General features: G+C 47.4%; 1 long non-coding RNA gene across 1 annotated transcript; it reads left to right on the top strand.

Annotated features, from left to right (window-relative positions):
* Positions 1-6,816: 6,816 nt before the first annotated feature.
* Positions 6,817-12,110, top strand: LOC108295955. Its single transcript, XR_001821682.2, has 3 exons — positions 6,817-9,093; positions 10,173-10,243; positions 10,695-12,110. It is a non-coding gene; the product is annotated as an uncharacterized LOC108295955 (long non-coding RNA).
* The last annotated feature ends 281 nt before the right edge of the window (positions 12,111-12,391 follow it).

Genomic DNA, 12,391 nt, shown 5'->3' with positions numbered 1-12,391 from the left:
GGGGCCAGAGCTTTGATTAAACACAGTGTTGGTAAACACAGTGTAGGCAATGAGGAAAAAGCAGCAGTGGGAGAACAAGGGAGTATTCTTAGACCATTTCTAAATGGTCTACAGTGACCCAAATTAAAGCAAAACCCACTAGGGGTGGTGAGTCCCAAAATGGACTCCAAAATCGGAGACAGAAAAGACTCCATCCACCTGGAGAGATTCTCACAGAGCAGAGCAAGAGTAACACATGATGAAAATGGCAGGAAAGAGGGGAGGGCAGGTGGAAATAGGATTCCCTCAGGCATTTAGTGGGCAAAGATCCACTAGGTCCTCCTCAATGGTCTTACCAAGGGGCACCTAGCAGTGAAGAAAGTTAGCTGGGCATGGTGGTGGCTAATGCCTGTCATCCCAGCTACTGGTGAGGCTGAGGGGGGAGGATCGCTTGAGCCTGGGAGGTTGTGGCTGCTATGGGCTTTGATCACACCACTGCACTTCAGTCTGGGCAACAGAGTGGGGCCCTGTCTCTTAAAAAAAATCCCTGCTTGCTTGAAGCACAAGTTCAGTGAGGAATGAAAGACAATAAGCAAGTCAGGACATGTTGAATGAGAGAAAGCAGCCAGGGCTCTGGAAACCCAGAGCGAGGAAGAGGAAAAGAAGGGGCAGGGAGGAGGGAGAGAGCTGCAGTCTTAAATAAGACGGGCCGGAGGAGCCTTCTGTGCAGGAACCTTCCAGCAGAGAGCTGAAGGCATCAGGGAGCAAGAGGGGGACAACTGGGGGCTGCATTCCAAGCAGGGGGATGGTGCTGTGGAGATCCTGAGATGGTGGTAGCCTTGTGGGGAGGGCTTGAGTTTGGGGGTCCACTGTGGGTGAATGAGGGTAAGTGTCCAGCAGAGGAGGCCCATTAAGGACATCTTAGGACTCTGGGATGGAAAGGCATTGATGGATTTTCAGCAAAGATGTGGACTTTCACTTACACTTTAATAAGACCATTCCGGCTACTGTGCTGTGACTAGATTGGCGGAGGGGCCAGTAAGGGCAGAAGCAGGGAGAAGAGGGAGGATGCGCCAGGATTCCTGGAGTGACAGTGGTGGTGTGTCCTGGGCTGAGCATAAGGGAGGTGATGAGAAGTGGCTGCTCTCTAGGTTTTCCTTGAAGGCAAGTCCAGCAGGATTTGTTGACAGTGGGTTTGGATGGAGGAGAAGACGGGTAGTTGATGAGTAATGCAATTTGGATCTAAGCAACAGAAAGAAAGGCAAAGAAGATCCCAGGGGATTTTTTTTTTTTTTTTTGAGATGGAGTCTCACTCTGTCGCCCAGGCTGGAGGGCAGTGGCAATCTTGGCTCACTGCAACTTCCGCCTCCCAGGTTCAAGCGATTCCTCTGCCTCAGCCCCCTGCAAGTAGCTGGAATTACAGGCATGTGCCACCACGCCAGCCTAATTTTTGTATTTTTAGTGGAGAGGAGGTTTCACCATGTTGGCCAGGATGGTCTTGATCTCTTGACCCTTGTGATCTGCCCGTCTTAGCCTCCCAGAGTGCTGGGATTAAAGGCATTAGCTACTGCACTGGGCCTGTGGACTGTATTTTTTTTTTATTTTTTAATATATATATTTTATTGCATTTTAGATTCTAGGGTACATATGAAGAACATGCAGGATTGTTGCATAGGTACACACATGGCAATGTGGTTTGCTGCCTCCATCGCCATCACATATATCTGGCATTTCTCCCCATGTTATCCCTCCCCAACTCCCTACTCCCCACCGTCCCTTCTCTAGTCCCCCCTACAGACCTCAGTATGTGATGCTCCCTTCCCTGGTCCATGTGTTCTCATTGTTCAACACCCACCTATGGGTGAGAACATGCGGTGTTTGGTTTTCTGTACTTATGTCAGTTTGCTGAGACTGATGGTTTCCACATTCATCCATGTCCCTACAAAGGACATGAACTCATTGTTTTTGATGGCTGCATAGTATTCCATGGTGTATATGTGCCACATTTTCTCTGTCCAGTCTAGCATCAATGGGCATTTGGGTTGGTTCCAAGTCTTTGCTGTTGTAAACAGTGCTGCAATGAACATTCATGTGCATGTGTCCTTATAATAGAACTATTTATAATCCTTTGGATATATACCCACTAATGGGATTGCTGGGTCAAATGGAATTTCCGTTTCTAGGCTCTTGAGGAATTGCCACACTGCCTTCCACATGGTTGAACTAATTTACAATCCCACCAACAGCGTAAAAGTGTTCCTATTTCTCCACATCCTCTCCATCATCTGTTTTCTCCATATTTTTTTTGGTTTGTTTTTTTGATATAGAGTTTCACTCTTGTTACCCAGGCTGGAGTGCAATGGCACGATCTCAGCTCACTGCACCCTCCACCTCCTGGGTTTAAGCAATTCTCCTGGCTCAGCCTCCTGAGTAGCTGGGACTACAGGCGTGCACCACCATACCCAGCTAATTTTTGTATTTTTAGTAGAGACGGGTTTCACCATGTTGACCAGGATGGTCTTGATCTCTTGACCTCATGATCCACCTGCCTCGGCCTCCCAAAGTGCTGGGATTACAGGTGTGAGCCACCGCACCTGGCTCCGGATTTTTTAATGATCACCATTCTAACTGGCATGAGATGGTGTCTCAATGTAGTTTTGATTTGCATTACTAGAGTGACCAGTGATTTTGAGCACTTTTTCATGTGTTTGTTGGCCTCATATATGTCTTCTTTTGAAGAGTGTCTGTTCATATGCTTTGCCCACTTTTTAATGGGTTTGTTTGTTTTTTTCTTGTAAATCTGTTTTAATTATTTGTAGATTTTGGATATAAGTCTTTGTCAGATGGGTAGATTGCAAAAATATTTTCACATTCTCTTGGTTGCTGGTTCACCCTAATGATTGTTTCTTTTGCTGTGCAGAAGCTCTGGAGTTTAATTAGATCCCATTTGTCTATTTTGGCTTTTGTTGCCAATGCTTTTGGTGTTTCAGCCATGAAGTCCTTATGCCTATGTCCTGAATGGTTTTGCCTAGGTTTTCTTCTAGGGTTCTTATGGTGTTAGGTCTTATGTTTAAGTCTTTAATCCATCTGGAGTCAATTTTAGTGTAAGGTGTCAAGAAGGGGTCCAGTTTTAGCTTTCTGCATGGCCAGTTTTCCCAACACCATTTATTAAACAGGGAATCCTTTCCCCATTGCTTGTTTTTGTCGGGTTTGTCAAAGATCAGATGGTTGTAGATGTGTGGCATTGCCTCCGAGACCTCTGTTCTGTTCCATTGGTTTATATCTCTTTTTGGTACAAGTAACATGCTGTTTCGATTACTGTAGCCTTGTAGTATAGTTTGAAGCCAGGTAGTGTGATGCCTCTGGCTTTGTTCTTTTTGCTTAGAATTGACTTGGCTATGCGGGCTCTCTTTTGGTTTCATATGAAGTTTAAGGTGGTTTTTTCCAGTTCTGTGAAGAAGGTCATTGGTAGCTTGATGGGGATAGCATTGAATCTGTAAATTACTTTGGGCAGTATGGCCATTTTCGTGATACTGATTCTTCCTAACCATGAGCATGGAATGTTTCTCCATCTGTTTGTGTCCGCTCTTATTTCGTTGAGCAGTGGTTTGTAGTTCTCCTTGAACAGGTCCTTTATATCCTTTGTTAGTTGTATTCCTAGGTATTTTTTTCTCTCTGTAGCAATTGTGAATGTCAGTTCATTCTTGATGTGGCTCTCTTTAAGTCTGTTATTGGTGTATAGGAATGCTACTTCCAATACTATATTGAATAGGAGTGGTGAGAGAGGGCATCCTTGTCTAGTGCCAGATTTCAAAGGGAATGCTTCCAGTTTTTGCCCATTCAGTATGATACTTGCTGTGGGTTTGTTGTAGATAGCTTTTATTATTTTAAGATACGTTCTGTTGATAGCTAGTTTATTAAGAGTTGTTAGCATAAAGCGCTGTTGAATTTTGTCGAAGGCCTTCTCTGCATCTATTGAGATAATCATGTGTTTTTTGGCTTTTGTTCTGTTTACGTGGTGAATACATTGATAGACTTGCACATGTTGAACTGCCTTGCATCTCTTGGATGAAGCCTACTTGATCGGATAAGCTTTTTGATGTGCTGCAGTTGGTTTGCCAGTATTTTATTGAAGATTTTTGCATCTCAGTTTATCATAGATATTGGCCTGAAGTTTTCTTTTCTTGTTGAATCTCTGCCGGGTTTTGGTATCAGAATGATGTTGGTCTCATAAAAAAGATTTGGGGAGGCTTCTCTCTTTTTGTATTGTTTGGAATAGTTTCAGAAGGAATGGTACCAGCTCCTCTTTGTATGTCTGGTAGAATTCGGCTGTGAACCCATCTGGACCTGGGTTTTTTTTGGTTGGTAGGCTATTAATTGCTGCCTCAACTTCAGCCCTTATTATTGGTCTATTCAGGGTTTCAACTTCTTCCTGGTTTAGGCTTGGGAGGGTGCAAGTGTCCAGGAATTTATACATTTTTTCCAGGTTTACTGGTTTATGTGCATAGAGTTGTTCATAATAATCTCTGATGGTGGTTTGTATTTCTGTGAAATCTGTGGTGATATCCCCTTTATCATTTTTTATTGCATCTATGTGATTATTCTCTCTTTTCTTTTTTATTAATCTTGCTAGTGGTCTATTTTGTTGATCTTTTCAAAAAATCAGCTCCTGGATTTATTGATTTTTTGAAGAGTTTTTTTGTCTCTATCTACTTCATTTCTGCTCTGATCTTAGTTATTTCTTGTCCTCTGCTAGCCTTTGAGTTTTCTTGATCTTGCTTCTCTAGTTCTTTCAATTTTGATGGTAGGGTGTCGATTTTAGATCTTTCCTTGCTTCTCATGTGGGCATTTATTGATATAAATTTTCCTCTAGACACTGCTTTAAATGTGTCCCAGAGATTCTAGTATATTATGTCTACATTCTTGTTGGTTTTGAAGAATATCTTTATTTCTGCCTTCATTTCATTGTTTATCCAGTCAACATTCAAGAGCCAGTTGTTCAGTTTCCATTAAGTTATGCAGTTCTGAGTTAGTTTCTGAGTTCTCTGTTCTAATTTGATTGCACTATGGTCTGAGAGACTGTTTGTTGTGATTTCCGTTCTTTGCATTTGCTGAGGAGTGATTTACTTCCAATTATGTGGTCAATATTAGATTAGGTGTGATGTGGTGCTGAGAAGAATATACTGTGGATTTGGGGTGGAGAGTTCTGTAAATGCCTATTAGGTTTGCTTGTTCTGGGTATCCTTGTTAATTTTTTGTCTCATTGATCTGTCTAATAGTGACAGTGGAGTGTTAAAGTCTCCCACTATTATTGTGTGGGCATCTAAGTCTCTGTAGGTCATTAAGAACTTGCCTTATGTATCTGGGTGCTCCTTTATTGAGCACGTATATATTTAGGATCATTAGCTCTTCTTGTTGCATTGATCCTTTTACCATTATGCAATGCCCTTCTTTGTCTCTTTTGATCTTTGTGGTTTAAGGTCTATTTTATTAGAGACTGGGATTGCCACTCCTGTTTTATTTTTGCTCTCCATTTTCTTGATAGTTCTTCCTCATCCCTTTATTTTGAGCCTATGTGTAACCTTGCATGTGAGATGGGTTTCCTGATACAGCACACCGATGGGTTTTGACTTTTTATCCAATTTGCCAGTCTGTGTCTTTTGATTGGGGCATTTAGCCCACTTACGTTTAGGGTTAATATTGTTATGTAGGAATTTGATCCTGCCATTTTGATGCTAGCTGGTTGTTTTGCTGGTTAATTGACACATTTGCTTCATTGTGTTGATGCTCTTTATCACTTGGTATGTTTTTGGAGTGGCTGGTACTCGTTGTTCCTTTCTATGTTTAGTGCTTCTTTCAGGAACTCTTATAAAGCAGGCCTGGTGGTGATGAAATCTCTGAGCAATTGCTTGTTCATAAAGGATTTTATTTCTCCTTCGCTTATGAAGCTTAGTTGGGCTGGATATGAAATTCTAGGTTAAAAGTTCTTTTCTTTAAGGATGTTGAATATTGGCCCCCACTCTCTTCTGGCTTGTAGGATTTGTGCTGAGGATATGCTGTGAGTCTGATGGGCTTCCCTTTGTTGATAACCTGAGCTTTCTCTCTGGCTTCCCTGAGCATTTTTTCCTTCATTTCAACCCTGGTGAATCTGATGATTATGTGCCTTGGGGTTGCTCTTCTTGAGGAATATCTTTGTGGTATTCTCTGGGTGTGAATGTTGGCCTGCCTTGCTAGTTTGGGAAGTTGGAGGTGAGGGAGTGGCTGGTGGCTCAGCAGGCGGCCTGGGGGCCCGGGGGCTGGCCCAGAGGGCTATTGGGAAGGTCTTAGGGCAGGATCGTGGCGCAGGGCAGCAGATGGCACACAGGGGCAGGGTGTCGGAGGCGGCCTGTGCCAATGCCCTGATCCCTTAACCCCTGCCTTCTCATGGTGGCAAAAGCAAGGCCACACCCCGCAGTGAGCCCAAGAGGTTCTGGGAGGCTGAGGAAAGGAGTGGGTGTGAGGAGTCGCGTGGGAGAGTGGGAGGCGCGGGGCTGCAGGGGCATTCGCTTCCAGCCTACGTGGGTCCCCCTGAGGATGCCAGGGTCACAGTGCACAAAGCCGCCCTCTCCCAACACCTCCAGCGGCCCAGGAGAGGCGGCAGAGTGCAGGAGGGACGCGAGGGTGAGGGGCTGAACCAGGGGCCAGGGCCTTGAGGGCGTCAACAAGGCAGCGCTTTAAGGAAAGGGCCGTGGAGTTCCAGCTGCGGCAGGACAGGAAGCCGCTGGCGGAGGTGAGATCTGTGGCCTGAAGTGAGGCCGGGTACCGAGGGCAACAGGGTGGGGGATTCAGAAAGCGGAAGAAGCTGGAGGTGAGCAGGCCCCGGGCGCCGCGAGCGTCTCGGTGACCACTGTGAGCCGATGAGGTCCACAGGGCCAGGGCCTGGCCCGGGGTGGCCCCAAAGCTGTGAGCAGGAGGAAGAAGGAAGGGCGGGGTCCGGAGCCCTCTCACCTTCCGCCTCGAGCTTGGTGCAGGCAGCGGAGAGCCCGGCCGGGAAGCCTTCCCGCCGTGGTTACTGACTCGTTTGCACAAGGACTTTTTAGGGAAGAGAGAAGCCAGGCCTACACCGTGGGCCCAGGCCCTCACACCCGCAAGCTCTCGCCCATGGGGCCCTCGTCGGGAACGCCCTCTCGACTCCCGCTGGGTTCACTCTTTCGCATTTTGCACGACTCGGCTTCCTGGAAATGGGTTCATTCACTGGTCGATTCAGAGGGACACTAGAAACGCGGTGCCCAGATCTAAGACATCCTGGCCTTTTGGAGAGGGGTAAAAAAGTACCCGCCAGAAGCCCAGTGCCTCCGGAGAGGTGGGCTTCGCAAGCAGGGACAGCTTCTGGGCCCCGGGGGCGCGCACGCCCGCTCTGGGCTTGGCCGGCAGAGGGCGCTGCGGGGCGGCCATGGAACTGCCCGGGGAGAGCGCCAGGGGTCCCAGCCCAGCCTGTCTGCCGCGCTCCGCTCGGGCCGCGCCCTCCTCCGAGCTGCCTCTCCTGCCCGACCCTGCGGCCCCATTCAACAATGGCACAGCGCGCTCCTTCCAGGGGCGGAAGCTCCCAGAGCCCTCACGTTTGCTTCTGTCTGGAGTAGCGGCAGAATTTCGATAAATTGTGTCTTTGACGGAGACTGGGAAGGTAGCCTGGCCATTGCGCAGGAGAGCTGCGGGGGGTCCAGGAGGGGAGCGCCGAGTGGGAGCAGTCTGCCCGGGCTGCGCAGCGCGTGGCGTCTGTCACAGGACGCGGGCGGGGACCCTGTATCCGGAGTCAGGGGTCCTGGCAGCTGCGGGAAAGGGAGGCAGCTCTGCCTCCACGGTTCCGCAGGGGGCCACTGTCTGCCTGGATCTTTCATCAGGTCCCAGGCAGCGGGTGAGCTCTCTACTCTGCTTCACTCTTTGGGGCAGAAGTGTGGCTGCTGATCCTGGAGTACGGAAGAAGAAAGCGTTTGTGTGATTAAAAATCTTTTTATAGTGGTAAAATACACATCACATGGAATGTACCATGTTAACCATTTTTAAGCGTACAGTTCAGTGGCATTAAGTTCATTGAACATTGCTGTGCAATCATCACCACCATTTATCCACAGAAGTCTTTTCATCTTGAAAATCTGAAACTGTATCCATTAAACAATTCCCCATTCCTCCTCCCCCCAAGCCCTGGCAACCTCTATTCTACTTTGTCTCCAGGAATTGGACTACTCTAGGCATCTCATGTAAGTGGAATGAAACAGCATCTGTCCTTTTGTGACTGGCTTATTTCAGGTAACATAACGACCTCAAGGTTTATCCATGTAGCAGCATGTGTCAGAATGACCCTCCTTTTTAAGGCTGAATAATATTCCATTGCATGTCTATATCACAGTTTGCTTATCTGTTCATGCATCGATGGACACTGGGTTGTTTCTACCTCTTGGGTGTTGTGAACGATGCCACCATGAACACAGGCGTATAAATGTCTGCTTGAAATCCTGCTTTCAGTTATTTTGTATATATGCCTAGAAATGGAGTTGAGTTGCTGGATCAGACGGTAATTCTGTGTTTAATATTTTGAGGAACCACCATACTGTTTTCCATAGTGACAGTTGCATGATTTTTAAGAGTGGCTTACTTTCATCACATTTTTTAAGGTAATATTTTGGACCAAATGGTTAATAAGACTGGTGACGAGGTGCAAGACTCTGGGACGATGGCCAAAAGGTGACGTTCTTTTTTGCTCTTCTTTTCTGTCTGTCCCCAGCCCATGCCCCTGCTGACAGCCCCGGGCTTGCCATCCATCTGGAAGCTAGGAGGGGCTGAGTAACCCAGCACTCTGGAGCCGGGTGCACCATTTCTTATAGTGTCTTATGAGGATGCAGAAGAAATGGCTACAGAGCAGCTGCTGAAGGAGGAGGAGGGCTCATAAACTGCTAGAATTTTGGAGGGCTTCAGCCCCTTGAGTCCTGGGACAGATAAGGGAACAAAGACTGCTGCGAGGAGAAGAATGTGGAAGAAGAGAGCTCCGAGGACGCAGAGCCCCAAAGGACGAGCTTGCCATTCTGGAGAGGAATGGCATCAGGGACCCAGGCTGCACGTGGGGACTGAGCACCGCCTGTGCATATGGACATTTCACATGTTTCCTCCGTGCGTCTTAGATGACCCTACAGCTTGGGTTTCCTCTGTTACTGAGGCTAAGTGGGACGTTTGTCTATTTAGCATTTATCTACTATGTGTTGAAAGAGGGGCGGATGGGGGAGAAGATTAGGAAACCTTTAAACGAAGCTCCAAGTAGAGCTATCTTGACAGGATTCAAAACTGCACCCTTAGATGCTTGGTGGTATAAAGGTCTTGCCAATTCTCATTACAACACACATTGCAACATGCCTTTCTTCTCGTAAATGTCTTCTGAAGGTCATTCTAGCCCCTGCCAGTCCCTCTCCCCTTGACTTTCTGCCAGTGCTCAGCTGTAAACCCGTAGAGCCGTCTGCTCTCTCCTCCTGCTCACCTGCAGCTGAGGCTGGCCAAGAAGACAGGAGAGTTACGTGATTGGTTCAAGGACCAGTGTGAGGTCTCCTGTTGGGGGGCACACAGGGCTCGGCTGGGCATGCCGTTCTGCTGTTACCATGCTCCTTCAGCCCTTCTTCCCACTGCCTCATCTCAGCCCCTGCTGGCATGCACGTCCTTCCCTAGGTTAGAAGAGGAGTCCTTCAGCTTCCTGGCCCCAAGCCCACAAATGCCCTTCCTTGCTGTTCTCAGATCTCTGAAGCAAACGCGCTGCCCTCTCGTCTGGGGATAATTCCTCCTTCTCCATCTTGACACTTACATCTCTTTCCTCTTAAGTACTTTGTTCTTTCCTTTATTTAACTTCTTACCTTCCCTCCATGTTTCTTTCTTTGACTCTTTCCCCCACAGATTATGAGCATGCACAAGCTTAAAACACCAACAGGAAAAAAAAAAAAAAAAAAAAAAAAGAAAGTGAAAATACCCTCACTGTGAAGCCTGAGTGAGGCCTGTCTCAAGTCATGGTTGAACTTCTTTCTGGCAAGAGAAGCTGGCCTGGCCTACGTCTATCCCTGTCCAGCCCCTCAGTTAGTTTGTGCAACCCGGCTCCAACTTCCCAAACTCCACAAACTGCTCTCCTGCAGGCAGGTGACAGTCACGCCTCTTGCCTGTTCTCTTTCCAGACTCTGAAGGTGTGACCTTCCTGTTCTTCTGTGACAAAGGTGGTGCTGCCCAGCAGAGTGGAAGAAGCATGTGCTTTGCGGTAAGTTCCAACAGCAGCTCCACCAGGTAAGAGTGGTGTGATTTTGGACTCATCACTGACCAGCTCTGAGACTTCTTTTTCTCATCTATGCAATGGGGAAGAGAGCAAGCAACTGCACAGAGACTTTGGGAAGACTGAAGAGGCCTTACAGACGAAGCACGTGGCACCCAGAAAGTGCTTTGCTCACAGCTTGCAGTGATAATGCTTGCGGGTCCATGGGTCCCTTGCTCTTTCTTGCAATGTCTGTTCTTCGTCAGTCTCTGCACCCACCTCCTATGTATTTTTACCCTACAAACTCTGTAGGAAATATGTGCTCCCCATGGCTCTGCTGTCTGCCAATTTTGCAGATGCTCTTTCTGAGTAACTCACACTCCAGGAATTGTAAAAATATTTTTAATTAATTAATTATTATCATTATTTTTTACCGCTGACCCTGCTTCCTGGTCTCCAGATGAACTCACCTAGCAGACAGCAGCTTTGGAATGTCCAGCAGACACAGTCAAGACGGAACTCGCTTCTTCCTGCAGCTTGCTCCTCCAGCCACTTCCAAGTCTTCACTGGTGACGCCACCTTTTGCTCCCTCACAGGGGGTCATGCTGAATGGCTTAGCTCCTTAGCCCCCATTATGGAAGCCTTTGGAATTCACTCTCCTTTAATGGGTCTCCTATTTCCCCCGTCCTCATTTATATTGGCACTTCCTTAGTTTAATTCTTTAAGATCTTGGTCTTTGCAGGAGTTATTTCCTCTTTCTGCACTGCCTTTCTCTTATCTTCCCAGCAAATCCCACCTGGTCCTCTCCTCCCCCATCCCTGCTCAACGTCCTTTCCTGGGTGAAACCTTCCTGGACTCCCCTCACCCAACACATAGCACATGGGTTCTGTCTGGCGAGTCTCCCAGCAGCAGGAGCCATCATCTCTCCAATGGCTTCTGCTCATAACACCCCTGCTGGCACCCACAGGTGTTTATGGAATTAACTCAGTGTCTAGGAAAATATGCATTTATTTCAAAAAATATGCAGTGTAACAAAAATTAGATTCAACAAAACATTGCTATGAATTTTGGCCTGTGATGGTGCCATACACAGTAATGTTATCAGAACCTCCGTCATTGGTCAAGGCTGAGGTGGAAGCTCTGTTTTGATCAGCATCTTAGACCACCAGTGATACGTCTACCTGAACAGACTGAGGAAAAGACTTTCACACACTGAAGTCCATATTCTTTCTGCTGGATGAGAATCCAGGTAGCCTCAGGCTTCTTTCTGGAAGGGGTGTGCAGTGGTGAGTGGTGAGGCAGCATCCTGACCCAGAGACCAGTTGGTTGCCCTACACTCTGACAGGGAGGTGGGACCCTGGCCACGTGAATCGCATGCCATGAACCCAGGCCCCCCCAGCCCCACTTGGCTCATGCTCCTGACACCACTTCTCTCCTCTGTGCTTTCAACCTGCAGGAAGCTTCCTGCCACCCACTGGTCACTGTGAGCTTAGTTTTCAGAGAGTCAGCCTTTTGGTGGCAAGCAGAGGGGCTGAGAGGAAAGGAGAGCCTGTTCCCTGCATTTATGGCTGCCTCTGCCTGGGACCCACACTCCTGGGGCCCTGGACTTGCCCTTCACCCTCCTCTCATTCTTGCCCCTGGTGTCCCCTCAGCTGCTCCCTGGGTTTTATCCTTGGTACTTGACATAGTTTGGCTCTGTTCACACGCACATCTCATCTTGAATTCCCACATGTTGTGGGAGGGACCTGGTGGGAAGAAATTGAATCATGAGGGGAGGTCTTTCGCATGCTGTTCTCATGAAAGTAAGTCTCATGAGATCTGATTGTATTATAAGGGGAATTTCCTTGTCCAATTTCTCCCTCTTTGCCTGCTGCCATCCATGGAAGATGTGATTTGCTTCTCCTTGCCTTCTGCCATGATTGTGAGGCTTCCTCTGCTATCTGGAACTGTAAGTCCAATAAACCTCTTTCTTTTCTAAATTGCCCAGCCTTGGGTATGTCTTTATCAACAGTGTGAAAACAGAGTAATACAGTACTTCCTCCTTATTGATTTTAAACAGTGAGAAAGTACTGGCAGGAGAATTACTGTGGAGAAGTTGTGTAATAGCACCTGTCCATCATCTTCTTGAAGTGCCTTACGCCTGGAAGGAAATGATTG

Source organism: Cebus imitator, unplaced genomic scaffold (genome assembly GCF_001604975.1).
Source record: "Cebus imitator isolate Cc_AM_T3 unplaced genomic scaffold, Cebus_imitator-1.0 Scaffold669, whole genome shotgun sequence".
Lineage (NCBI taxonomy): Eukaryota > Metazoa > Chordata > Mammalia > Primates > Cebidae > Cebus > Cebus imitator.
Note: the sequence above shows the minus strand (reverse complement) of the source record. Positions and strands in the feature narration are given on the sequence as shown.